General features: G+C 42.9%; 1 protein-coding gene across 2 annotated transcripts in view; it reads right to left on the reverse strand.

Moving 5' to 3' along the window:
- The window catches only part of fto (FTO alpha-ketoglutarate dependent dioxygenase), a 153,478-nt gene that overhangs the window by 125,073 nt on the left and 2,626 nt on the right, over nucleotides 1–25,779 (reverse strand). The gene's annotated exons all lie outside the window — the stretch shown is intronic.

Consider the following 25,779-nt stretch of genomic DNA (forward strand, 5'->3'; position numbering starts at 1 on the left):
TCGAGTAACTAAATAAGTGATTTAAATCTAAAACCAAATACATCTGAAAATGTCCATCATTGTGTCGCACAAACTAGCCACCATTCATTTTTATGCACAAGTTATTTATTCATATTTTTAATGATTTAGTGAAGGCGGCCAGCGGGGCTGCGTGGAACATTTTTCAACTCAACTTACACAGAAAAAAAACAACCAGGTCAGGTAATCAAAATACCTTTCATTGGTTCACATTCCACACTTAACTCATAAAACTGATGTAGACAATGATGAAAAAATATAAATATATGTATATGAAGTTTGTACATGATGAGTTCATAGTTGGGTTCAGAGATCCTTCATGACCTCCAGCTGCTCATCTGGCTTTTAGCATCTTTTGACGGTCGTACATGAAAGGATCAGACATCAATCTTTAAGCCTTGGAAATAGTTTAAGGAAAACCCAACTTGTATATTTTTCATAGGCATTCATATAACACATTTCACCTGACCTGGGATTGGCAAAAACCTCATGTACTCACGTCAGAGAGAAATATAGTGGAATGTCTTAAAGCTAAGCTACTAAAAGTTTGGCAAGAATTTCAAGAAACATATTTGCCTTAAATGTTATGTAACATGCACTACAGCCGCAGATATGCACACTAACTGAAAAATTAAATTCAGAAACGTGTTGATGACGTGCTGCTTCCACCAGTGAAAATACAAGTGGTGCTGTCTTTATGAGCATGTGCACTTTTCCAAGAGGCAGAGGCACATTAAGCAGCCAAGCACTAATTCCGACCCTGGTTGTCAAGGTAACAAAACGTATTCCTTGGCATTGGTAGTAGGAATTGGGACCAGGTGAGCAGTGGCTCATTAGCATGAGGCAGGACTGCATTGTCAAAAAAGGCCACATTGTAAAAATTCCACTGGAAATTTTAGGAAAATATATTTGAATCATAAAAATAATTAAAAAAAAAAAATTAAAATAAGTAAAATTATCTGCCAACAGAATGAGGAAATTTTACTAAAGATTTGGAAAAATATGAAAATAATACTCTGCATATATCAATCACAGCAGTCTTGAAATTAATTAATTTAATGAAATCATGTTCTAAAGTGGGAACAGTTTGCACTCTGACAAATTAATCTGGGAGGGAACAAATAAGAGGTAGCCTAGCATTAGAAACATCTTATATTTGGCCAAAAATGTTCTGCAAGCCTTTGTGAAAGTGAGGTTATTGCCTTGGAAGGAATCAAACGGATCACAAAAGCAACCAGTAAAAATGACGTCGGATATTTTTAACAGCTTGGCGAATTCATCTTCGGAGCTGAATCTATTACTTCACGGCTGAACAACACAACGCATGCTGACAGTTTTCTTAAAGGATGCACATGAGTGTGCAGGCTGGAAAAAGAAAAAAAAATGACGCCGACTTGAAGACAGTTTGATTCTTGAAAAACAAAACAACATGCACTATTCATGGCCAAAGTACGTTCAAAGGCCGGTTGGAAGAGAACTGACAACTTGACACGCATTCGTCTCGTGTCAGATTCCGCCTCGTGACAGAAGCTGACGCTATCAAGGTGAGGCGGTGAGCCGCCGCTGCATGTGTATCCTTTTGTGTGCACACACATACTGTATGCATATATAGCTTCAGTCTGTGAAATGTGTACAGAGGCACCAAAGTGTGCTTTCATTCCGCGACTTCGAAGTAACGCGCGGTCAGGCCTGGCAGACCAGGCAATGCCTCAACCGCCGATCGCACACAAGCGCGGCTGTCACACATGCGTCAAATACATCAAGCTGCTCACAAATTCCACGTAAAAGAAAGAAGTTGCCACTGGATGGACTTTGGACTTTTTAAACCAGAGAAAATCACACACACAAAAAAAAAAAAAGGACCCAAGGAGCGAGATTACCAATCCAATAATAATGCTTCACGGTAGCCATGCCAACCGTCTCTGTGCTGAGTGATATATCAGATGTTTTTTTTTTCTCCATCCTTTTTTTAATCTCTCGCTTGCTTGATGGGATTATCCCTTCAGCCGGACTGTTTATCACAGAAAAACATATTAGGTAGAATAGGACTCAATTGGTTTGCATTGATCCGAGCCCATAAGAGATATCGCATTTTGTACGACCGTTTATTTATTAATTTAATATATTTCCCCCATCTGTGACATAAAAGTGGACACTTTCTTCAAAGCTCTCAGAGTAGATTAATGTCCAGTTTTTGGCGTCGGCGGCTGAGAATAGCCAGATAGCTCGGCCTCTTTAAAGGATAAAAAAGCCTTTTGAGTCTAAGTCGCCGGTACGGTCGAACATGTTGGATGTTGTGTGCTTTCTGCATGAGGACAAGTCAATCCCATCTGGCTTCCCTTAATCTAACTAATACATCATGAACTGGAGATACACGGTAGAATGAGGCCCGGGGATGACTTCATAAGTGGAACTGACACACTAGTTCATTATTACGCCTGCTTTATTGAGACGGCTTTTCTCTTAATACTCGACCAAATTGCTTTACAGTCTATTAGATCCTCAGGCGCAAAATGCTCCCTATATCACATCATTTTCTTATTAAACAAACATTTTTATGAGAATACACCAAGAATGAAAATTTAACACTATATTTTTTTTGGAGCCTTTCCGAAATCAGCCCCAGATGTACTCTAAATCTAAAAATCATGTCCTCACACAATACCTTTTCCGGTTTTTTGTTTTGTTTTGTTTTTTGTATTGTTGTATTGCACTGGAGAGGGGAGCCCTCTAATCTCGTTGCACACTTGAGTACAATGACAATAAAGGGATTTCTATCTTCTATTCTATCTATCTATTTTATGCAAATTAGCCATTGCTCCTACTGTGGAAACAGGACGACTGTGGGCAGAGGTGGAACGTTTCAAACAGGCAAGTGACTGTTTCTTGCGCAAGTGCAGACCCAAAGCCTTTAGAAAAAGGACGACCCCCATGAAGATAGCAAATGCATCAATTATATTTTCATACATGGAGGCAGAACTTCACGACCAAGTCTGAATTACACTTACACTTTGTCAATTAGTGTGCAGTTCATTTTTGGATGAATAAGCACTGAGTCATTATGGCGGTTACGTTACAGAAATCCCCAAATTATGTTTTACTTCTGTGATGGACAATTCCAATATATTTGTTTGTCTATTTAAATTCTGTGCTTCTTGGTGTTCAATATATATATTGTATTAATGAGTGGTTTGAGACCTGATCCATATGTAGTTTGAGATGGCTTGTAATATGATTTGGCATTATGTAAATACAATTTAATGGCCCTTGAAAGAGCTAGCAGAGGCAACGTACAAAACTTGATCGCCCTGATGCCAAAAAGTCACTCATATGCCCAATTCACACCAAATTCATTGCGAGCGTTTCAGGCGGCGCGATTGAATTGAAGTCAATGGAGTTTGTGCGAGTGGGCGCGATTGCTTGCGGGGCGATGCGAAAGATGCGTTTGGAGCGATGGGACGTAGAGCGAGGCACAGAAAATTCGCCCATTGGCCATTTTGGCACGGTTAAAAAAAATTAACTTTCTTCACGTGTCGCGTCATGGCAGCCAATCAGCTCCTGGACTTACTACGACACACTAAGCGTCATGTACACTTGGCGGCTTATTTGAAAAGAGAAGAAAATGATCATTGCTGTCAGGCCATCAGTGGACATCCAGAGCTTTACGACATGGCCAGCAAAGGCCAAAAAAAAAAAAAAACGTGACCAGGCTTGGAGACAAGTGAGCGAGGAGGTTGGCGTATCTGGTATGTTTTATTTTTTTATTTGTATTTTTTTTTTTTACAGCTGTTGAACTTGACCAAGACAGCAATATTGTTTCCATTAGCTTTAGCACAATGTCGGCCACTTGAATGCAACGTCAAAACCTTTTATTCTTTGTTTTGCCGGAGGACCTTTGCCAAAAGAATCGATAGAATGGAGAAAATCACATTGATACCAATATCACTTTACACACCTGATAACCTAAATAAAATTAAGGACGCCAAACTCAGGCAAAGGGAGAGCAACCATAAACAGCAAAACTTCTTGGGAGGCACATATCTGTTAGATGTCAAAATCAACTGGAAAAATATGGTATTTGCCTGGCATAAATCCTTCATCATAGCACGATGTTGGGTTTGTTACTTATGGTCTTTGGCTCAAGCTACCCTTTACTCCGCTCCAGCTCCAACTTGTTGTCCAAATACCTCTCAGGAAGACAGAAGATGAATCCAGAAACCGAGGGATGATGTCACTGCGGACCATCAACAAAGAAACCTGGAGAGGTGAGGCGGTGTGAGAGACAGCTGCATAGAGGAACTCCGTGTTTGGACAGCACACCATTGGTGCTTGTGTGGCACCCATTTCAGAAAGCACTCATCTTGTGCAAAAGTGACGGCGAATCAACAGTTTTGACAAGTGAGCTGTAAAACTGAAGAATGAATCAGAGGGGCTGCCCGTTCACATCAAAGGCGCTTCCCTTCTGGGTCCATTTGGCACCGGATCGCAGAATGTAGGCAGCCGGTGTGAAGCAACTCAGAGAACAGAGAAGGTCAGTGGCCATCCAACCATCCGCACACATTTCCGTGTGCGTGACAAAAGTCTCTATAAGCTTTGATTCCATATTTGAACTTAGAAATCAATGAGTGGAACTTGGATCCTCAACAGTCAAAGTTCAATCATATCGGAGAACAACCAACCGATTCCAGGAAGCAGTGTGTTCAACTAAAGATTACACTTCATGTTTAACATATATAGTATATAAACTATAGTTTAGTGGAGACATTTTTGTTGTTCACCTGTTTACATTCAACCAGATTGGAATTTTATACAGTTACTAAACTTTTGCTTTGTCATTGTGTCATATTTAAAGCAGTAACAATAACATGTACCCATGTAACAGAAACCCAAGATAGCACAACAATCCCTGCAAACATATAAATATGAGCTCTAGTTTGTCAGCCTCTTAACTGCTGCAACGGATAGCTAAAACAATGTGGCCTGTTGAATTTTGAGCAGGATTAAACATTTGCAGAGCTGCTAATGTGTGATGGAGGGTGTCCATTTAGTCTGCTGTTTAGAAGTTAGGGCATGACCTAAGCCATTTTAGAACCTGCTTAACATAGAAACATGAGGCTCTCGCTATCATGTACCAACAGACACGGACAACAAATTGGTACAAAGATTTCGCAAGGAGTGTACCACCAGTAGTAGTTCAGGAATACAAACTTGACAATCAAGCACCGGTATGCACAACCAGGTAGTTGTAAACAACGTCGCACGCAACCTTTCGGATATAAAAATCTTGGCAAGTAGTTGAAATCTCGGTGTGATGGGTAACTTGGTAAAGTGATAAATGACTCACAGGAATGTGGTGGTGTTGACCCCCTGCTTGTAATGTGTAACTAACCGTCAGTATAATCCAGACCAGCACCAACTAATGAATATGAATGAGACTGCCAGTGTGAGAGGCTGATCAGGTGGATGCTACCAGGTGCCTATGCATTAAAAAAATGCTTTCGATTGCTGTGCAAATATCAATAGTAGTTAAAGAGTGTGCAAACCCATTATTCTCGTTTTCTCTTTTGAAGTACCGTTTTTGGAACAAACAGACTTTGACAACTACTATATCTTGGGTGGTTTTGAGTGGACCAGACACAATTTTTTGTCCGTTCCATCAGTTGGTTCAAGGCCCGTTAAAAAAATGGTTTCACTTTATAACAGTGCAGTTCATTCATGGCTTTCTTCTTCTGGTCTTTTATCTAATGGAGTTGAGTTATTTGCATGCATGCACCACACTGCCCCTCAAGGCCTCCACGCCACTCAGACGTCTGCCGTCGTGGTCAACTGCCGCGTTGGCCTAGAAGTTGGCACGTCGGACTGGAAAATGACCAAAGAACACATCGCAAAATCCAACAACGCTCTTCGGTCCAGTCAACCATTATGTCCATAGAGGAGATGTGAAAATGAGCGAAATTCATTTATTTCTTGAGGAATAGCTTCAAATTTCACCATTTGTCCACTTTCGTCACTTCCTGTTCTTGTCTGGTGCACTGATTCGCCGGCTAAACGCCAATCACAGTCCTTATTTCACCCAACAGCTCGACACGATTGTACATGCTGTATCGGCTGAACACGCCCCCAAAGATGCCCCAAAAACGGCTCCAAATTAACGACGTTGTGACACCAAACTGCGTGTACTTTCTGACAATCAACGTCGGATTGGTGTGTTGAGGCCGAAGAGGCCAAGGTGTGTATAACAGGAAGTGCACGCTCTTTCGAAATTCATGGTAAACAACGGGAACAAGCACAGGGTGACTGGCGTAACAATCGTGCAACACAACGAATTGTTGTTGTCGCCTTAAAAAGCATGCAGAACAAACATTTCTTGAGCACACACACTGTATCCACAGCCTAACTTTAAAATTGAACAGCGCTCTCACATCAATAAAGAATTGTGGTTAATCATTTTTCAATTCTGTTATGAACACGGGGAGAACAGGTTCATGGTGACAAATGGCAGACAGGACGACTGTAATTGTTAATTGTTGTTAGCGGATGGCGACCACCTTGATCATTCCACACATCAGCGGGGGGGACCGTTATCATCAATATTAGAACCTTTCCATCCATCTCCCCGAACAAGAGGGCCAGTCATTCCAGGGCGACGTTGGGCAGACCTTTCACAATCTGCGCACATTACCGGACCAGCAGGAGAGAGGGGGACCATTGCCGGTCATTAATTAGATTCCCACTCATGGAACCTCACACGTAGCGACCGGTGCGAGTGCAGCGCCCACTCCAGGTTGAAAAAAGGTCACCCGTGCTCCAGCCAAAACTCATTACTGCGCCATAAACATCAAACTTCCTTAGCCATGTGTTTGCTTTTTACTGCTTTCCCCGTCATCCCAGGATATTCCAGTTCTGTCGGCTTGGCTGGGAAAAATCTTATCTGACCTCCGTTCTCCTCCTTCAAAAAATAAAAATAAAAATGGCGGTACAGTTCGACTGCCAAAGCGCCAATAATGTGACAGTGAGCTTCCCTCATTGGACATAAAAAAATCCGTTCATAAAAACATACATGGAGTAACGAGAACGCATATGCCCACACAAAAACGCATTTTTAATTACCACTTGAAATTCTGTTAAATGATCTTGGGTCTTTTCAAAATGCAATTCAGCGGTGGACCATCAGAACTGCTCGGATGGCCTAAAAACTATCAGAAGCACTGACCTATATTTACAACCTACATTTTAATATTTGTCCCAAAAAAATGTATTACGTTATAACCAACAGTCTCTTGGTTGCACTATTTATTTTGGGGCTCCAATCAGATTTCAGCCTGTTTGTGCTGCCATGTTAATCAAATCTGCTCAGGCTGTTTCGATGCATCTGTGCTGGTCGATGCAACTTGAATTAGATCAGCAACGGAACTTTATCTTCAATCAATCAAACCAAACCATTATCTTACTTATTTCAGAATTTGCCCCAAAATAACTTTTCCAACCTTTGATTGGTTGGTCAGAGCAAGCCAAGTTCAACGAGCAAACTGTGTGCACAATAAGCACGCATCATTTTCTAATCAGCATCCGATGTGTGTGTGACGTATTCTGATTAAATATTTTTGTCACATTGAACTGCTCTCAATGATGCATGTGTTATAATTGCATGCTGTTGCCCGGTCCACCACTAAAACTAAAGCAATCAAAGTTTGTGCTATTATTTTGGTGTTTTATGTGAACTCGCCGCACCTGACAGGCTTGCACAGGATCATTCAAACGTATTTACAAATACACAAAGCCAGTCTTGGCGCACGGCCATTCCGTTTAAGTGCTTCTCACTGTGTCTACTGTGTCAACATCTATTTCACACTTATCTTCACCTCAAAGCGGAGAAATATGTTGCATGTGACCTTTAGCTAGTGTCAAAACCGCAGAGGAGATATGGAAAGAGCGGATGGCTATTTAAGAGACGTGACGATGTATTCCTTTACGTAACCTTTTCATTTTTCTTCAGGAGATTGAAGGAGCATGGTCTCCATCAAAAACAAGCCGAATAGATGCTTGACACCAACAGTACATACTCAGTGTGGTAACCGCACAACAAAAAATAATAACTTGAAGAAATTATATTCTTGTACATTAAAGTCCGATTTGCATAATTTTAAACACGTTTTCACTACGTTAATGTTAAACCATTATTGTGGGCTTTTTACCCATAATAATATCAGAATGGTGTGTTTGCATGAAAATCATGATAGAGAACAAAATCCATGCACAATATGTATCCATTAAATTGAAGAATGGTAGGGCTGAGATTCAAATTTCCAAAATGTATTCGATTAGCTACACAAGGGCCCGATTCTATTTTCGATTCACTTGATTTTTAATCCAATCAAAGATTTCACGTATTGCCAATTTTACTTTCATATGGAAGGCATTCTCAGAAGAACCAGTGCTGCAATTAGTACAAACATCTTGCTGTAACTAGGTGCATTAGTAAAAATATTCATATTTATGTAAATGTATGTTTTATTTAACACGTCCTGATCAAAACAATAAATATGTCTGCCTTCATGCTTGGTGGCGTTGACTTCATTGCTTTGCCATCTTTTTTTCATACGCTACTTTCACGTAGTGACAAGATCTCAAGTCAAACGTGAAGTCACATTAATTAATCGGGAAAAATATGTTATTAAAAATATCCATGGTTTTATGAATAGATATTGGGCTATGAAAAGGAAAATCAATTCAAATCGATGTATCAATTTTTTTTAAACACAGCCCTAAACCACTGCTCAGTTATGTGGGAATTTTGTTCAGGCATTTTACTCGCAATAACAATATCACAAATGTACCATGATAAGTTAACAGAAATCAGACAGCAGAAGTGTTAAATATTATACTGGTAAAAAGCTCGACAAAGACAGATAAAAATGCATAACGGCGATCTCAACCTCATATATAACCTTGTTGCAACAAGAGCCACTTCAAGGAGTTCGCTAACAGAGACGCCGTGCCTGTTATCCGCTTTGCCCTAACTGTTACTTTTCAGCCAGGCCGTAATGTTTCCATTAGGATTATGTCGATGGGGGTAAAAGCTTTTTAGTTTTCACCTTCGAATTACAGCATGCTTTCATGAGGTCAGCTGTTTTCCATGTGGAATGGCCAGTTTTAATGCAGACACAGTCCCTTGGTATTCAGGTGGGATGCCGGGGTGGGGGGGTGATGGCGGGGAGTTGGGCGGAGAGTAGCAAGAGGGATCAGGGGAAGAATGGGATAGAAAAAAGGAGAGTTGATTGAAAGACTGTGATTAGCTGTTTTCAGCGAGGGACCGGGGCCACCGAGTTGTTCGAGCAGTGCTGTCGCGCCTTGAGGTGTCAAGGAGAAGTCAGTCCTTTAGAGAGCTCACTCGATTCCTCCCTCCCGCTCTCGGCAGCCACCCCAAAAAAATAAAAATCAATACGGTTGTGCAAAGTGGAGCCGGGCCCCAGGGGGGTGGGTGGAATTGGCTGCGCTCGAGATGCAGGCCTGCCTTGCAGCGAGGGTGACAGGTGTCCTCCAGGATTGTCCCAAAGGCAGTGTCAAGGACAGATCTAAGGACCAGAGGACTGAGGTCACCGGATCCGAAGCCACACCTTCTCTGTCCATTCAACTGCCTAGGCTTGGTCACCGAGCAGGTGGAGGCGCTCTAGAATCTGATGTTATAGAATAAACCAGGGGTCTTCATCCTGTTCCTCAAGGACCGGTGTTCTGCCTGTTTTCCATCTCTCTCTCTCTGCTACAACACACCTGATGCGAATGATCAGAATTATTATCTAGCTTTTGTAGACCTTGCTGATTATCTGATAATTTGCATCAGGTGTGTTGCAGCAGGGAGAGGTGGGAAAAAAAAGGGGAGGACACTGGCCCTCGAGGAACAGGATTGAGGACCCCTGGAATAAACTGTCCAGGGTAGCAGCACAGTGCATCAGTCCTTATCTGATGTTTGGGGTTCAGCTTCAGGGTGTGAAGATTACATGTTGTCACTGGTTTTCTCCAGATCCCCCTACTTACTAAAACACTCTTCTTAGGTTATTTGAACACTAAATTGTCCATAGGCGTGAACATGAATGGTTTCTTGTACCCTGTAATTGGCTGGCAACCAGTCTCGCGTGTACAATGCCTCACGTCCAAAGTCAGCTGGGCTTCGGGTCACAAGCAACCCTAAAAAGATAAAGCGCTTTATTAAATGAGTGGATGAGTAGAGTAGCAAGATGGATGGATACTGTATGGCATGTTTACTGTTTTCTGTGATTATGATTTTGGTACTGCGGCAAGAGCAGGTTAGTGAGAGTGATGTGTTCAGGTTGCATAAGGAATGGAGATGGCGCCGAACAGGGTTAACCTAAATGGGTTGCTAGCTTCCATTGCATATACGTGGGCAGAACTGTACTGAAGCGTACTGACCGAACAAGGCCGCATCTTCAACTGGCATGTTGTCAAACATACATCGCAATTATCTGTCAACTATCAACAAACACACTGAAAAAAAATTAAAAATCTGAAAATGTCAATACAGACTGTAGCGCCTTGGTTACTATAGGACTGCTATCTAATAATACCAAAGACCAGCAGTTTACTGTCTTCAACAATCAACTGTCAGCTGCTGTGTTAATTTCCATACAGTAGGTTTGACGAGGAAGCCGGAACACGATGCGGATGAAGTACGCAAGTGGGATTTCAGTCCCCCCGTGTGTCTCCGGGTCTGAGTGACTGATCACAGCCGAAGTGGCTTGTGTCTCTAATCCAGTACCACTGTTAGACAGTGCAAAGACCCGGCTCTGTGTACCGCCGCGCTGCCTGATCAAACCCATCATGTGACAAGCAACCTCTTCAAATGACGACGATTTCTAGGCTCTCTGTCCTTTTGGCTCCACATTAGATCTCTGAGTGACACTGCAGAGTCAAGTACCTCATCTGGGATAAAGATAACGTGCAATCCGACCCAGAGACGTTGGAAGTCATGGCTAAATGCAAGGCTAAGACTGCACCGGATTGGTTGACAACTTGAACAATTATGTTGCACTCGATTGTAACCTTATGCTAAACACCAGAAGAAAAAAGATTCCAAGACTTCAAGTTCAAAATCACCCTTATACAAACATAAAGGAGCCGTTCCGGAGGCAAATATCAGAAGATCATACAATGAAGAGTATATTAAAGATGGATCCAGTCTCCTTTAATTTGCCTGAAAACACACTTGAGCTGCTTATCTTTCAAACTGTGACAAGCCGCTCTGCTATCATTGATATCCCGTTTCTCACGAACAACTAGGACAAACTCTTGAATTATTTATTATTAGGAGCCCCGCGCTGTTGTATTTTTTTAGTGCAGAATTATTACCAAGTTGAAGCAGCTGCTGACAATCACCTAAGCCACGAGGAAGGGGGGGAAAAAACATGGGCCTCGAAACAGAGCCAGACTGAACATCTAGGACAGGACTGATTCAATCTCATGTACCCGTTTGACCCAAATAGACGGGCATTATGATTTGATCTAAGATTAATATTGAATTAACCACTCGGATCATTTGTGACTGTTTACACGACTGTCACCCTGTCTTCCTGGAATCAAGAAGCTGATAAGTTTTGCATAATGGCATTAGCTGAACGCTAAAGTCGCAGCAGACTGCCGGCCGCCCGTCTTGCTTGACAAGCCACTTCGTTTCTTTATTTATTTTTCCTTCACTCATTCCGAACAAAGGGAAATATTCTACCAGGAATTGAATGGCTTAATCCTCTTTTCACTCGTTCCCAGTAGCTTGAATGGTGACAGATTAACACGCTGGAGGTTTACAAACCCAACCATTTGAAAATGTAATTGCTGGTGGCGCGCCGCATGCATGCGTTCAAGTTGGGAGTTAATATTAAAGCCTAAAATTAACGCTCGGGGTCCGGCAGACTTGCGGCTAGGTCGGGTTTTCAGTCACGTACGAAATCAACGAGTCTCTCGCTGTCCCTCGCCGAACGCCTCAGTTCCTGTTCACTTCTGCTAATTATTACAGCCAATCAGAGGGGTTAACGGGGCGGAGCCTGGCCAGACCATGTTCTGGGGCATTTAACAGCTGGCAGGAACGGAGGTGAATGCATTACACACTGCCCTCCGTCCAATAAAAATAAAACACACTGACATGTGAGGTGTACTTAAGAGATAGAGTGGAGTGGAGGGTGAAAAAAGGTGTGGGGAGGGCCACATGTGATAGAATGATGTCCAAGTGCCATCTAGTGTCAACTTTGGATCTTCTCTGTCTGGCCATCAAAGTGAATCAGGATTGCGGCGAGAGGAAACACACTGGGACAGATGGTGGAAATCAAGTATGTGGATAATTACACATACAAAGCGGCAACATTTGCTGGATCATTAACCAAAATCACATTTTAAAAATCGAAAGGATTTAACAACGCAGTGTTTTTTATTAGCTGTGCTTTTTTTTTTTAATTTTGACTCATAAAGAGGCTAGCGGCCAAACCAAGCTGAGGTGGCAAAAGTAATCACAGTCTGTACTTAAATAATGAAACAATAATTATTTACGACAATTGGGTAAACTTGAATCCTCTTTCGCTCAGTTGTCATTGCATTCTACAACAATGCCGTTTGCAGCAATTCAAACCCCGCTTGAACTTGTAAACTGGCAGTAGCTAGCGGACTAAACACCGGACTGATTTCCAGCAACAAAATTATTACAGTGACATGGCATCATCTTTCAGACACATGAAATCAATGTCCTAGGGTGGGGGCCCGCTGGACCCCCACGCTGGTCATTAGCCCAGGTATAAATCACACTCTGTCGGTGCCCAGAGGTGAGAGGGATGAGAGTGGAGGTGAGCTTGAAATAATGCTTATGTCACGACGGGTCAGCCCTCCATTATGGCCGTTTCAAAAACTATTAATCTTGCTTGTAGTCAGTGGCCTAGAAATAATTACTTCATCTAACCCATGTAATACAGCATGACCAGCAGTCGGGCCCGGTCAATTTGAGGATGGGGGAGGCAGGTTGCAGGATGAGGTGGGGTTAGATGGGGGGGTGGGGGGAGCCACAAATTACCCAGTCCTGTCTCCAGCTACATGGTGACTGATGTCCCGCTCACTTCAGTGGGTGGCCTTTGTACACTCGCAACAAGGATTGAGATAGATGCGCACACATAAGCACTAGATCATGTATCAGCAAACAGAGTCCGTGCACATGTTAATGAATGATCAAATGGCAGCCACGGAGCGAGAGAGAAGACACGTCTTCTTTTTAACGGCGCGGTTCAAAGGCATCACAAGCCGTAAAACTCAATTACGCATTTGTTTTTGTCAGCAAGAAGAGACTGCTTGGCAATAACACGTCTCAAATTGCATTGCTTTAATAAACTGAAGCCTGAGCGAGACTCAGGATAAAACTGTTCTACCGATTAAATGGACCAATATTGGCATTTCAAAAAATATGAGTATTGGCATACACGTAACGATGTCACCAACAAATATTTTATTCATCATATAAAGCAATCATATGATAGCTTTGTTAAACGCATATAACGTTTTATGGACAGAAACTGGACATTCCGTCCAATGAGAGACTGACTCTCGTGACTATAAATTATTGATAAACTGCATTCTTCGATAGAGAATTATTCAATTTGTTGTGTTGTTTTTAATTGAATTATTAGAATTACTGAGCTTGAAAATTTAGTGACATAGACGTAAGTTAAAATAAATTTTGTTTAACGTTTAGAATCATCCGTCCACTTCATTCTATTGTCAGACTGTGCTTCAGGGTCAAAGGGAAAACATGGAAATAATTTAAGAAATATTTCACATTAAATTCATAGAATCTTGCAGCCAGAGCAAACCACAGCATTGTTGCAAGTTTGGCAGGATAGACGAACGTTTCACTGCAGTTGTTGTTGTTTCACACGAAGGACAGCAGCGGCAGCTTTTAGGGGCATAGGCGGAAGTGACGTAGGAACTGCCGCGGCAATGTGACAGTAATGCAGTTTTTTTTTTGTTTTTGTTTTTTTTAATTTGGGAATTCAAAATCTGCATCATCAAATGCGAGCAGGCCACTGAAGGACCCCAATACGATCTTGCAGCCCGATCCCATCTAGTACCCACACCAACACCACCAGACAAATAATACACACACACACACCCGCATACAGACATATATACATATATATATATATATATATATATATATACATACATACATATATAAGAATTTTGTTACGAGTTGTTTTAAATCATAATTTCTATACAGGAGTGGAGAGTTTGATTTTTTCTTTTTTTTTGTTAAACTACTACCATGATCAGCCACTGACGCAATATACTGGCGCATATTTTGGCCACTAAAATTATAAAATTATACACTTCTCTACTTCATCCAGTGGGAGGCCAACATATATAATTAGGACATTTCATTAAGCATTGTTTTAAATCGGGGCCGGTTCTGGCAACGCCACCACAACTTGGCTCATGCAGCACCTCTCTAAAAGGCTTGATGTCGGACACTGGGTATGCTGCCGCTCAAATGAAGTGAAATGAATAGGATGGCAATGATGTCGATGCACTATCAGCCATTTATTGAACGGGACAAACATCCATCCATGCATCCATCCATTTTCTGAGAGCCGGTTCTCCTCACGAGGGTCGCGGGCGTGCTGAAGCCTATCCCAGCTGTCTTCAGGGCACGCATAGACGAACAACCACACATGCTTACAATCACACCTAGGGACGATTTAGAGCAACCTACCATGCATGTTTTTGGAACGTGGGAAGCAGACATGCTAACCAGTTGGCAACGGTGCCGCCCTGGGACAAACATCACACCTAAAAACAAAATGAAACCAATAGCAAAGCGCTTGGAAGAGACAAACATTGGTTAGCACGAAGGCTTCACAGTTCAGAGGTGCAGGGTTCGATACCAGCTCCGGCCTTCCGATGTTTGCATGTTCTCCCCGTGCCTCCGGATTCCTCCCACATTCCAAAAACATGCATAGGTTGATTGAACACTCTAAATTGTCCCGAGGAGTGTGAGCTCGGATGGTTCTTTGTCTTTGTGTGCCCTGCGATTGGCTGGCAACCAGTCCAGGGTGTCCCCCGCCTACTGCCCGAAGACGGCTGGGATAGACTCCAGCACGCCCAGCGACCCTCGAGAGGAAACGCGGATTTACTTTTTTTTATCAAGTAAATATCACTCCCCAATTTTGACAGTGTTGTAAATAATTGTCATCATATTATGCACTTCCATTTTTCCATCACAATACTGTTTAACAGTGCCTCCTGGAGTGGCTCCCCATTTCCAACACCACCGTCACCCCTGTAATAACCTTCTTATAATTTCCTTTTTTTTTTGCCCCAAATCACGACAAACACGGGGCACAATAAAGACGGCTATTTGAGAAACCCACAGCGGTGCGCATTCAGCTTCCATGAGCGTCACAGGAAGTATGTATGGAGTGACATAAATACATGCAGCCCTCCAGTGGCTGTCACAGCTGGCATTGCAGGTGCAAATTTAATTAGTCAAGGTGAAGTCTCCCTTGTTGTCTAAGAAGGAGGGATAAGGACGAGGAAGAAGCGGGGAGGGGGACTGTAAACACGAGCTACAGCCTAATCAGGTGTCACCGCTGCATTTGATCATCCCGCTAAAACTTGTCACGGTTCCCCCGGCAGAGAGTGGGCCGCCGCGGGTTGAGAACAAAGGAAAGGAGCTGTCACGGGAGAAACTGGGGAGGGTGACGTCGGTGGATGAAGAGTTTTGCCCATTAGCGGGCTCTTCCGCTTCCCCCAAGCCTCGCCTTGTTTGCTTCTTCGGCGAGGAGGCTGCCCGCTACCGACTGTTTGCTGTCGCTCGCACTTCGCATCATAGTAAGGGGAAAAAAAAATTGCCATCCCACTCGTGCGTCAAACTCCCAAAAGTACTGCGGTTCTTTTGTTTACCTCCACATAACACAACAACAACAAAACACCTTGTACAAAGATACAAGCTGTTTTGTTTTCATCAAGTGCCACTCTTAAGTAGTCTGGTCCTCATGTTGGAGAACCAGAAAAGGCAAACATGCTTTTTACTTCATCCTCCCTTCAGACTACCGCACACACAAGCTACTGTTTACCTTTCGGTTTTCCGCAGCTAATGAATACATTAGCCGATTGAACCACATGTGAAACACCGGCAAGGCCCAATCGCGGCAAAGCGAGATTACAGGCTAACAAAAGAGCAGGCAGGGGGAGAGGAATATTTAAAAGCCCAGAGAAGCGATACATAAATTAATTAAAGGACAAAAAAAAAAACAAGCGGAGAATTAAAGTTGGAACATCTGTCAGCGACTTAGCTTCCCAACGTAATACCAGTGTTAGAACATTTATACCCTTGAAGTTAATGATCCCCTCTTTAATTGACAGTCAAGGAAAAACTCGCAGCGGCAGCATCCTGCAGAGACCACGATAAGAAGAAGGGGGGGGCTTCCCTCCTCCCAAATATAAAATAAGAAAAAAAAACAGTTTAAAGAACCTTGGCACTAATCCCTATTGTCATCCCGGCGCAGCAGAAGGACTTACAAACACAGATAACTCCGCGGAAGATGACTACTCCGCACCAGTTACGGGGACAGTCAGTCGCTCAGATTAGCCCAATCCCGCCGCGCTGTCACTCAGGCGAGACACTAGCCTGTCACCGCGTTTACGTGAGACCATCTCATACGCGACAATGCCCCCCCCTATGCGTGACAAAGACTGCGACTAATCAGTCCACTCGTCGGCAAGATAACGGGGGGGGGGGGGCGGTGCGGCGTTGTTGTTGGATTAAACTCCTGGTGTGCTGTGCACCGTCTCCACAACAAGTAGAACAACTATTAAATGTAGCTTCCACTTTGTGTCAGATGAAATATACGTGACTTGTGAAACTTTCTGTTGGAGGAAAATTTGTTAAAAAAGAAAAAAAAAAACATCTAGGCCGCCTCATCAATTTATGTGGTCGACAAAAGCAAAGCAAATTATGTGCATCGTCTTCATGTTTACTGCCAAAATACCAACATTTAAAAAACATCCATCCATTTCCCGAGCCACTTCTCCTCATGAGGGTCACGGGTGTGCTGGAGACTATCCCAGCATTAGTCGGGGTACACCTGAAACTGGTTGCCAGGCGATCGCAGGGCACACAAAGACGAACAACAACGCTCACATTCACACCTAGGGATAATTTAGAATGTGCCGTTAACCTGACATGCAGTTTTTTGGAGAGTGGGAGGAAACCGGAGTACCCGGAGAATACCCACAGAGGCATGGGGGGAATATGCAAACTCCACACAGGAAGGCCGGAGCCGGAATAGAACCTGCGCATCTAAACTGTGAGGCCTTCGAGCAAACCAGTTATCCATCATGCCGCCAATTCAAAGACTCGCAATTCATCAATATATGTAGATGTAATTTGGGGCACCATACATTTTTTTTGGGTCCACATTCATAACGGCCCTCCAAAGGAAACCAGAACGACAATGTCACAAAAATATGAGTTTGACACCACTGGTCCATTTTAATCATTTCAAAAAACACCTAAAAATCAAGTCAAATCCGTCCATACATTATTAATTAATGGTTTACAGATCAACCTTAGCTAAACATAGCTCCTCCTTGACATATAAAGATGTTCTCTGAGTTGAACGTCAATTTACTTCCTTGACACCAATTCTTATTTACAGGGCTTTGGCAGTAGCTTTCGGTATTTCATGACATTTTAGATAGCGAACAAAAAATTTAAATTTTCAGTCATTGGCTATTGTTAAGTTTCACAGAACAAAAAAAAATAGCGAATGGACAATTTGTAAATAGTGTGTATGCAGGGGATTTCTGTCCACGTATTGCATTTAGATTTTTCAGTACAGTAGGAGGAGTCAATATGGGAAAACAATAAATATCGATTATTTTTCAAATATTCTGATTAACAATAACAGTGGTCAACAGCAAATTTTAATCAGAAACGGCTTCATGTGTGCTTTAAGGTATTTTTGCTGATTTAAAAAAGGTCCTTACTTTTTTCCGGCACATCAGTTTTCATTTCAGAGATATAGTTCGATTTTTTGTTTATAAACTTGACCGAGAAAAGCTAGTTCAATAAAGATTTTACCATGCTTTGTAATTTATAGCTATGACGTTTCAGGAAAAAAAAATTCACCTGTTGCTGAAATTAATCATTTAGAAATATAAATTAATATAATACTAAAATTGTGTGTACACAAAGCTACCATCATGCCAGTCAAAATTTTAATTTGCCCCACTGTGCAGAACTGCTCGCAGACCCATTTTCAAAAATAGGCCTGTAAAAAAAATGGACTTAGCTGTTTAATTTCACAATTGATGACTAAGCAGGCATACCAGAGGCCCAGCCCTCTGTGTACAAGCAATTAAGAAGTCAATTTTCAGAACATAAGCAACTAGTTTCAGTCGTCAAGGCCACTGAGTGCTACACTGACTCTTCTTCAAAAAGTCCTACGACAAATGACAGAGGATGCCTTCTACAGAACGAGGTTGAGAGAAGCATGACGTAGGGGTTGACAAGTGAACCTTTACACTCCCCAACCCCAGCCCCTGCCATGGTGCACACGCACCCACAAACACACGCACACACACATGGGCCTGACGTGCTGGCTCCTCACCCCACCTTTTGTGTTTCTCTTCTCGCTGCATCCCGCTGGAGACAAGCCTCAATTCAGGAGCGCTTGAACCAGGCAAGTGGAAGTGACCCGCTTGCCCCCCTCGCAAGTCAGCCTCATCTGAATAAACAGAGCCCAGGAAGAAGAAAAAAAAATCTGCCTCCATTATTGCGGGGGAGGGTAACTCATCGTTTATGCACGTTTGATCAAGTGCTTGACAGCACCGGTGGACGGAATTACGGACGGTTGAGCAAAAAAAAAAAAAATTGTGGGTGTTAAGGGTCCATGTGGGGTCGGGCTGACAGTGTTGGCGCCGCGCCGGGTGCACCAAACCACACACACAGAGCGGACCCGGCCGCCCACCAGCCAACCTTAGCAGCCCATCACTCAGGACGGGCCAAGGGAAGTGCCATGAAAGGAGGTCAGGCAAAGAGGAGGAGGAGGAAAAAGATGAAGAAGAAAAAGGGGTGGAGGGGAGGTGTGGGGGGGCTTGGTCAGAGGGTTAAGTGTAGAGAAGACAGCGATGAAAGGCAACTGTCATGCACCAGTGCTCGCCCAGGAGCACCTGTCTCAAGAAGAACATGCAAAGCGTGCCGGTCAAGTCTTGACAACCCTCCTACCTCTTTCTCGCTCTCTCACACACAGACACGCACACGCGCACACGCACGCACGCACACACGCACACATAAGCTCAAAGAGAAGGGCCAATCCGATGCTCCGCCATTGGAAAGGCAGCACCTTTCCTTGACAGGGTGCCAGTCAAGTTGTCACTGGCTCCTGCGCATATGCAAGGAGAACTTAGTCTAATGAGGAAAAAAACACAGAGTGGCGAAGCCGAAACGAAGAATCACTGAGACGTGCAACGAAACCACCCGAATGGACGAGGGAAAGGACTTTTGTCAAATGCTGAAACCAAAAGGGGAAAAAGGCACATTTGAAGTAAGGCACGACACGTGAGGAATGCAGTTAAAGAACATCAGTTGAACCCAACATACCATCAGTGACTACCTTTAACCGATAAACTTCAAATACTTCAATTACCTTTGTAGCTGCAAAGCTAATTCTACCAATGAACCTGGCTTTAAATAAGAAGCATGCGCAGCGTTAAGTCTGGGACGAGTCCAACGTCAGGTATTTTAACACGCTTTCATCGCTCACGTTTATGGACGAGAAAGTTATGATGTACAAATTAACAGCGGCTATTTACACAGCCTCGTGAACAAGGTCTCCTGCAGCGTTGGGCAATCAAGATTTCAGCTTGTCCATTGAAACCACATGTTGGGCCTCACCGTAGCAGCGTGTATTTTATTGCAAAGGTGAGTCATTAGAAAGGAAAATAACTTTACAAGCTAGAGGATGTCGTTGCTAACGTGCGGTTTTCAAACGGGCTTTAGTCCTATGCATCGGTAAATATGCACAGATGACGCATCGGAAGAGCCGCCCAAGCTCGCGGCTCACAATTACGTATGTCAAAACTCCGGCATCAGATTGGCAGAGCAAGAGAAATGGAAAGGAACGTCTGAGGCGGATCATAGCCTCGGCGAGCTAATGAACCCCCGGGAGGCTCTTGCCTCTTTGTAGGAGGTGAGCGGGTCACTCGCATGTTTATTCAGCAGCGGCCCAATGAGCCACCGCCATCTATTGATTGGACTGATTATTCCGTGTCTCCGCGGTGATGGGACACGCGCATGACAGATGAACCCAGACGCGGGCGGGTCACGTTGGGACGTAATCTCATTGAATGTGACGGCTGATCTGGTCGGCCGGTTTGCCGGAGCGGCGTCGCAGCCTTGTTTGCCAACACTCTGACATGTGTGGCTAATGTCTCAACACCATTAGGAGGTGCTCGGCAGGGGCTGTCAGACAGAAAAGCTGTCAAAGGCTGTTTAGATAATCAGACTGACTGCTGCTATGGGAGGAAACCATCCGGGAGGTAAAGGTACAAGAAAAATCAATGTGGATGTTGACGAGTTAGGGTTTAAAGTTACATAGTTTGCTTCAGTTTACGCAAGAAATCATCATTAGGCAGAAAGCATCAACCCATCACCAGAATTCGACATGAGGAACTACTGTGATTCATGAATAAAAAATGGAAATCAAATAATAGAAAATAGTCATTGTAAAAAAATTACAATAAAAAATAATAAAATAAATAAATAAATATGATTGTTTCATAAACCTTCAATTTGATGATATGGAAAGATTCACAATACCAAAACAAATTCATTAAAAAAAATAAAAAAAAAAGGATATGACATCATGAGACGGCTGAACGTCGAGACGTCAGATTCCAAGATTTATTTTGAACGATGTTATTGTGCTGTGATGTGTATTAACAGTGACTTTTTTTTTTGGGGGGGGGACAGTTAGGGGCAACGATCAGATATCCTTGATACTGCTTGCGTTGGCCATCTCACAATATATATATATATATATATATATATATATATATATATATATATATATATATATATATATATATATATATATATATATATACAGAGAGAGAGAGAGAGAGAGTTGGTATTAATGAGTTTAAATTTTGAGCGTTCTATTGAAATTGTTCATATAAATGTAACAAACGTTCTATGACAATTTAAGTGTACAGCAAGTGCAGTCCAATGCGGTGTTTCTTTATACAAAGAAACCATACTCGAATTTATACAGTTGCACCTTTTTTTTTTTTACTTTTAAATAACTATTTATCCAAAAGGAACTTATATAAGGATAGTGTTCTATGAATTAGATTTGTCTAAATTGTGTTTACAATTAAACATTGTTTTGTCTTGTTCCCAAAAAAAAAGTAATCGTTTGAATAATTGTCATTATTCAATTATTACTAAAATAATTATGATTCATATTTTTTTCATAATCAAGCAGCCTTCATCTCCACTATGGAATAACTCCCCTGGGTTACATTTGTCTGCATAATACTGAAAACGGGAGTTGCGTATAGTCAGAGAAATTCTTGCAATGCAGTAGAATTATTTTTAAAAATCAAAAGTTAATGAAGTGAATGTAGTCAAATGTTTCCTGGCGATTTCATAGAGGCTATGGAGAATCATTGCTGGCAGACGCCACTTTGATTTACTGTGACATTTCAGCAAGGCAAAACCACTCCAAACAGCAAAAACCTTTGCACGGGGTATCTGATTTTCCATTTAAGAGTGTAGTTTGATCACATAACCTCAAAAGCGCATATGGGAGACGGTGGCAGACCGTCTTCACAAGACAATGCAGATGGGCCTTTAAAAGATGATTATTATCTCTCCAGATGCAAACCAAATGTAGACGTCACGAAACCTTTGAAATGTCACGCATCCAACATGGATAAGCTGCATTAAAAGGAGAAGGAAAAAAAAGAAAGGTGGCAGGAAATGAGGGAACGACGTGGATGGTTTCCCACGTTGAGCACGAGAAGCTATTCCTGACCCTTTATAGTTGATAACGGGAAGTCATCCGCGGCAACTCATCACACGCCTCATAAACGCAAACTTAGTGGCTCCTTTTATTCTCGGGAATTGTCTCACGCGTTTGGAAATGTCACGATGATCCCCGCCGCCATTACCGCGCCGCTCTAAAAGCTGACTTACGACTGATTAGCACGACCCGACAAAAGATATGACGACCTTACACCCAACGACAAAATGTCATCCTGGTTTTAGTGGCGGCGGCGGAATTAAATTCGCCATGCTTGACTAATCAACTCGATCTGTTAACTTCTCTGTCGCAAAAAGGATCAAACTGAGCAGGACAAGGTAAAAAGTCGTCAAGGAAAACATGAGCTGCAGACTAATCAACGCTCACTGAGGAGATCAATGAAAGGCCCGAGGGCTCCGGCTCACACTATATTATATCACCAAAACTTCATATTCATTCATTGATTTTACTTTTCACAATAGTATATCATTGAAGTCCAATGGGAGCAAGGGGAAAATAGAGGCTGGAGGGAATGAGGGGGGCGGGGCTGAGGTCAACCCTCGAGTGGACGGATGTTTGCACAATATTGATGGCGCGCGCTGAAAGAAATGACTGAAAATCTGGATCAATAAGTCCAGGTTGTTGCAGATGGAAAAATATAAATACATCTTTATGGCTCGTGGATTGGCTCGAGCCAAAAGGGGCTAAATGCCCCCCTTAAGCTAAACCTTTTGATTAGCCAAGGCCAAAGGTGCGTGGAGGGCTCCGCCGATGTGAGGATGCCATCGTAGCTACTGCTCACTTGGGCCTTGTAAAGGAGCCAAGGATATGACAGGTCGCACACCCCGGGCTTCTGACCTGACCCTCCTTTTCATTTGTAATGACGATGGGCTCTGGCTACACCTGCCTTGTTCCCATCATATAAATCCCACACAATCCTTCATTCTCTCCTAAAAATGTAATCGATGTAATCAGACTTGTAACTGAGCCTGGCGCTTTATTCACACTTGTCAGGTGTGGTACGGTTTAAAACAAACTCTCTGATTGACTGAAGACCGGTACGAGGTGAGCTGGGATAGACTTCACATCATCTTGACCATGAATAGAACGGAGCCTGACGTAATTGGACTCAAAATTGAGACTGAGGCTAAGTTCATACTTGTCAGGTTTGATTAAAACAAACTCTACTCTTCCTTGCCGACTAGTCCAGGGTGCCCAAAATCAGATTGATTCCAGATCGTGATAAATCTGAAAAATGGATGGTTGGATTAAGAAAACAAACTGGTGTCACTTCTATGCTGGTTCATTCCGTCACGTGTAATCACTGTAATCTTAAAACTGATGCGCACCAAAAACGCAGAAAAGATTATTTGATGAGTGAGTTTCAATCTGCTTGCAAGTGGAGATGGATGAACAGTTAGCATTCACAATGACATTCTTTAATCGTGGATAAGCAAGTCGGATTAGGTATGTACTAAAAATAATATGCATTTTAATCGTCACGATCATTTATCAGATATTAAATATTCAGAAATTCTGAGATCCTACGGGAAATTCTACTAAATTGAACTGGTTTTCATTTTTGGATAATCAACAAATTTTACTTGAATTTACTGTGCTCAAAAAAACACTATTTTCCGCTCTAAAAACATAAGTGCGATTTTAGACACATTTCTCCCTAGGTTTTTGGTCCATGAGAAAAGGTGACGTCACAACCACGGTAGTAATTTTGCCTTCTACGGCACATTTGCGTCAGCTTGGTTTGTTAAAATGTCATCAGTAGCAACGGCAGCTGCCCGGTTATCATTTTCAGAAGCAATACCACGAATTTCGGGTACTTGCTTAGCAGCTATCTGTTAGTGGCTAACGGCGAAGCTGCTGTTATACGCTGCCAACGGGCGACATATAATTAAATATCAACATAATTAGAGTTCTTCTTAGCGGCCTTACGGAACAATTGAACTTGATTTCAGGACGACGTTGCTGTTGGTGGCAACAGTTTTGTGACAGCGATTTAAAGCGGCCCCAACTATAGTCGGGAATACGAGTCAGGACAGCGTCAGCCGTCACGGAGGAAGTAGCGTTATAGATGTAAAGCGCTTTGTAATCAACGCTGACCAAAGAGCCGGTGCAAAGCATCCACCCTCAGCCTTATTTACAGCACAATTAGCGAGAACAACACCCAACCTCACAGCTTCCACTGCAGCCAACGGGGCCGTAAAGAGGGGGAGGAACCACATCATTGCCTACTCCTTAATTAAATGAAAGCTGTTAGCTTCATTTGCTTGCCTTTCTTTTTTTGGGGATGGTAATTGAACCGGCCGGCCCACCGCTCGTCGAAGACCTTCCAGACACCGTCCCCGTTTGGCCCTAAATCACGACTGGATAAATGGCCCAGTGGGTCCCCTGCTGGACTCCCGGCGGCAAGGCCAGAGCGGCGGATCGACACCTTGCAGGCGATAAGTAATTCAGTGGAGGATTAGCAGCATGATAGCCTGATCAATACTGTGTGCTCAGGGCCATTAGGAATGCAGCGAGGAAACGACCCCCTCCGGTAATAAAGTAGGGCATCAAGGTTCTCCTTCATTTGCCAGCTCCATTAGTGTAATGGTATCATTATCTGGCACAGCCGTATTTTTCGGGAGGTCTGGCTTTTCCACAGCTCAACCGGTGGGGGTCTGATGAAGCCCCCCCATGTCGAAGCGTTCCCCTTTTTGCCATTCCACAAAAAAAGCCGGGGTGTAAATCTACCGCTGTTGGGCGCTTATACGCTACCCTGTTTTATGTCACCATCCCACACTATTTCTCCATTACAGGCTCATTAATAGAGTGAGCAAGATGGAGGGGGAAAAATGGTGGACAGAGAGAAAAAAAATGCTGATTGCGCTGGATCAGATCCCCCCCACCCCACAACACACCTCTTGCTAAAACACCACGTCCGACATGACAGGACGTCAGCATTAGTTGCCGTAAATCGTTCGCTTTACACTAATTCACCGGCTAGCGTTTTGCGCGCGGTGAGAATTGATTAACCGTGTCCGGGACGCACGGCCACGTAATCAGCTTTTACCTCGCTAGTTGTTAATTTAACAGAAGTGCAGAGGGAAGCACAAACCATTTTAATGAGCGTTTGGGAAGTGGAAAAAAAAAAAGAAAAAAAGCCGAAACAGTCTGCCGCAAACCCGAGCAAACCAATGAGGCTGATCTAAGCAGAGCGCCGGGCTGAGGACCAGACCTCGGAACATCTGGTGACCCTGTGCGATCATTACTTAGCCCGCTGCTCACACACGCATACACATGCACACGCATCCTGTTTGGACGCCGCACATTACGCTTGTCATCAAGGGCCCGAATGGCAACTTGCATTAAAAAAAACAACAACAAAAAAAAAAACGACATGAGTACATCGGGTTAAGGGACGGAGGTCAAACCTCTTCATCTCTGTGTTGACAATTATGATAAAATACGATGAAATATTTGAAAGACTCACTTTTTAAATCAATATATGAACAGTTTTGTAGCAAAATAAGTAGCAACAAGCAAGTAGTAGTTACATGATTAACTGTCAAGTGCAATGAAATAAAAATGCCACTGCTAATATTAAAAAAAATAAAATTAATGGCAACGGTGTAATTCTATATTAAAATAAAAAAATCAAACAAATACCGTAACAAAATTACCCACTGTC

The sequence above is a fragment of the Idiotropiscis lumnitzeri genome, chromosome 5, assembly GCF_059441095.1.
Source record: "Idiotropiscis lumnitzeri isolate Australia: NSW breed Sydney's pygmy pipehorse chromosome 5, RoL_Ilum_1.0, whole genome shotgun sequence".
NCBI classification, from domain to species: domain Eukaryota; kingdom Metazoa; phylum Chordata; class Actinopteri; order Syngnathiformes; family Syngnathidae; genus Idiotropiscis; species Idiotropiscis lumnitzeri.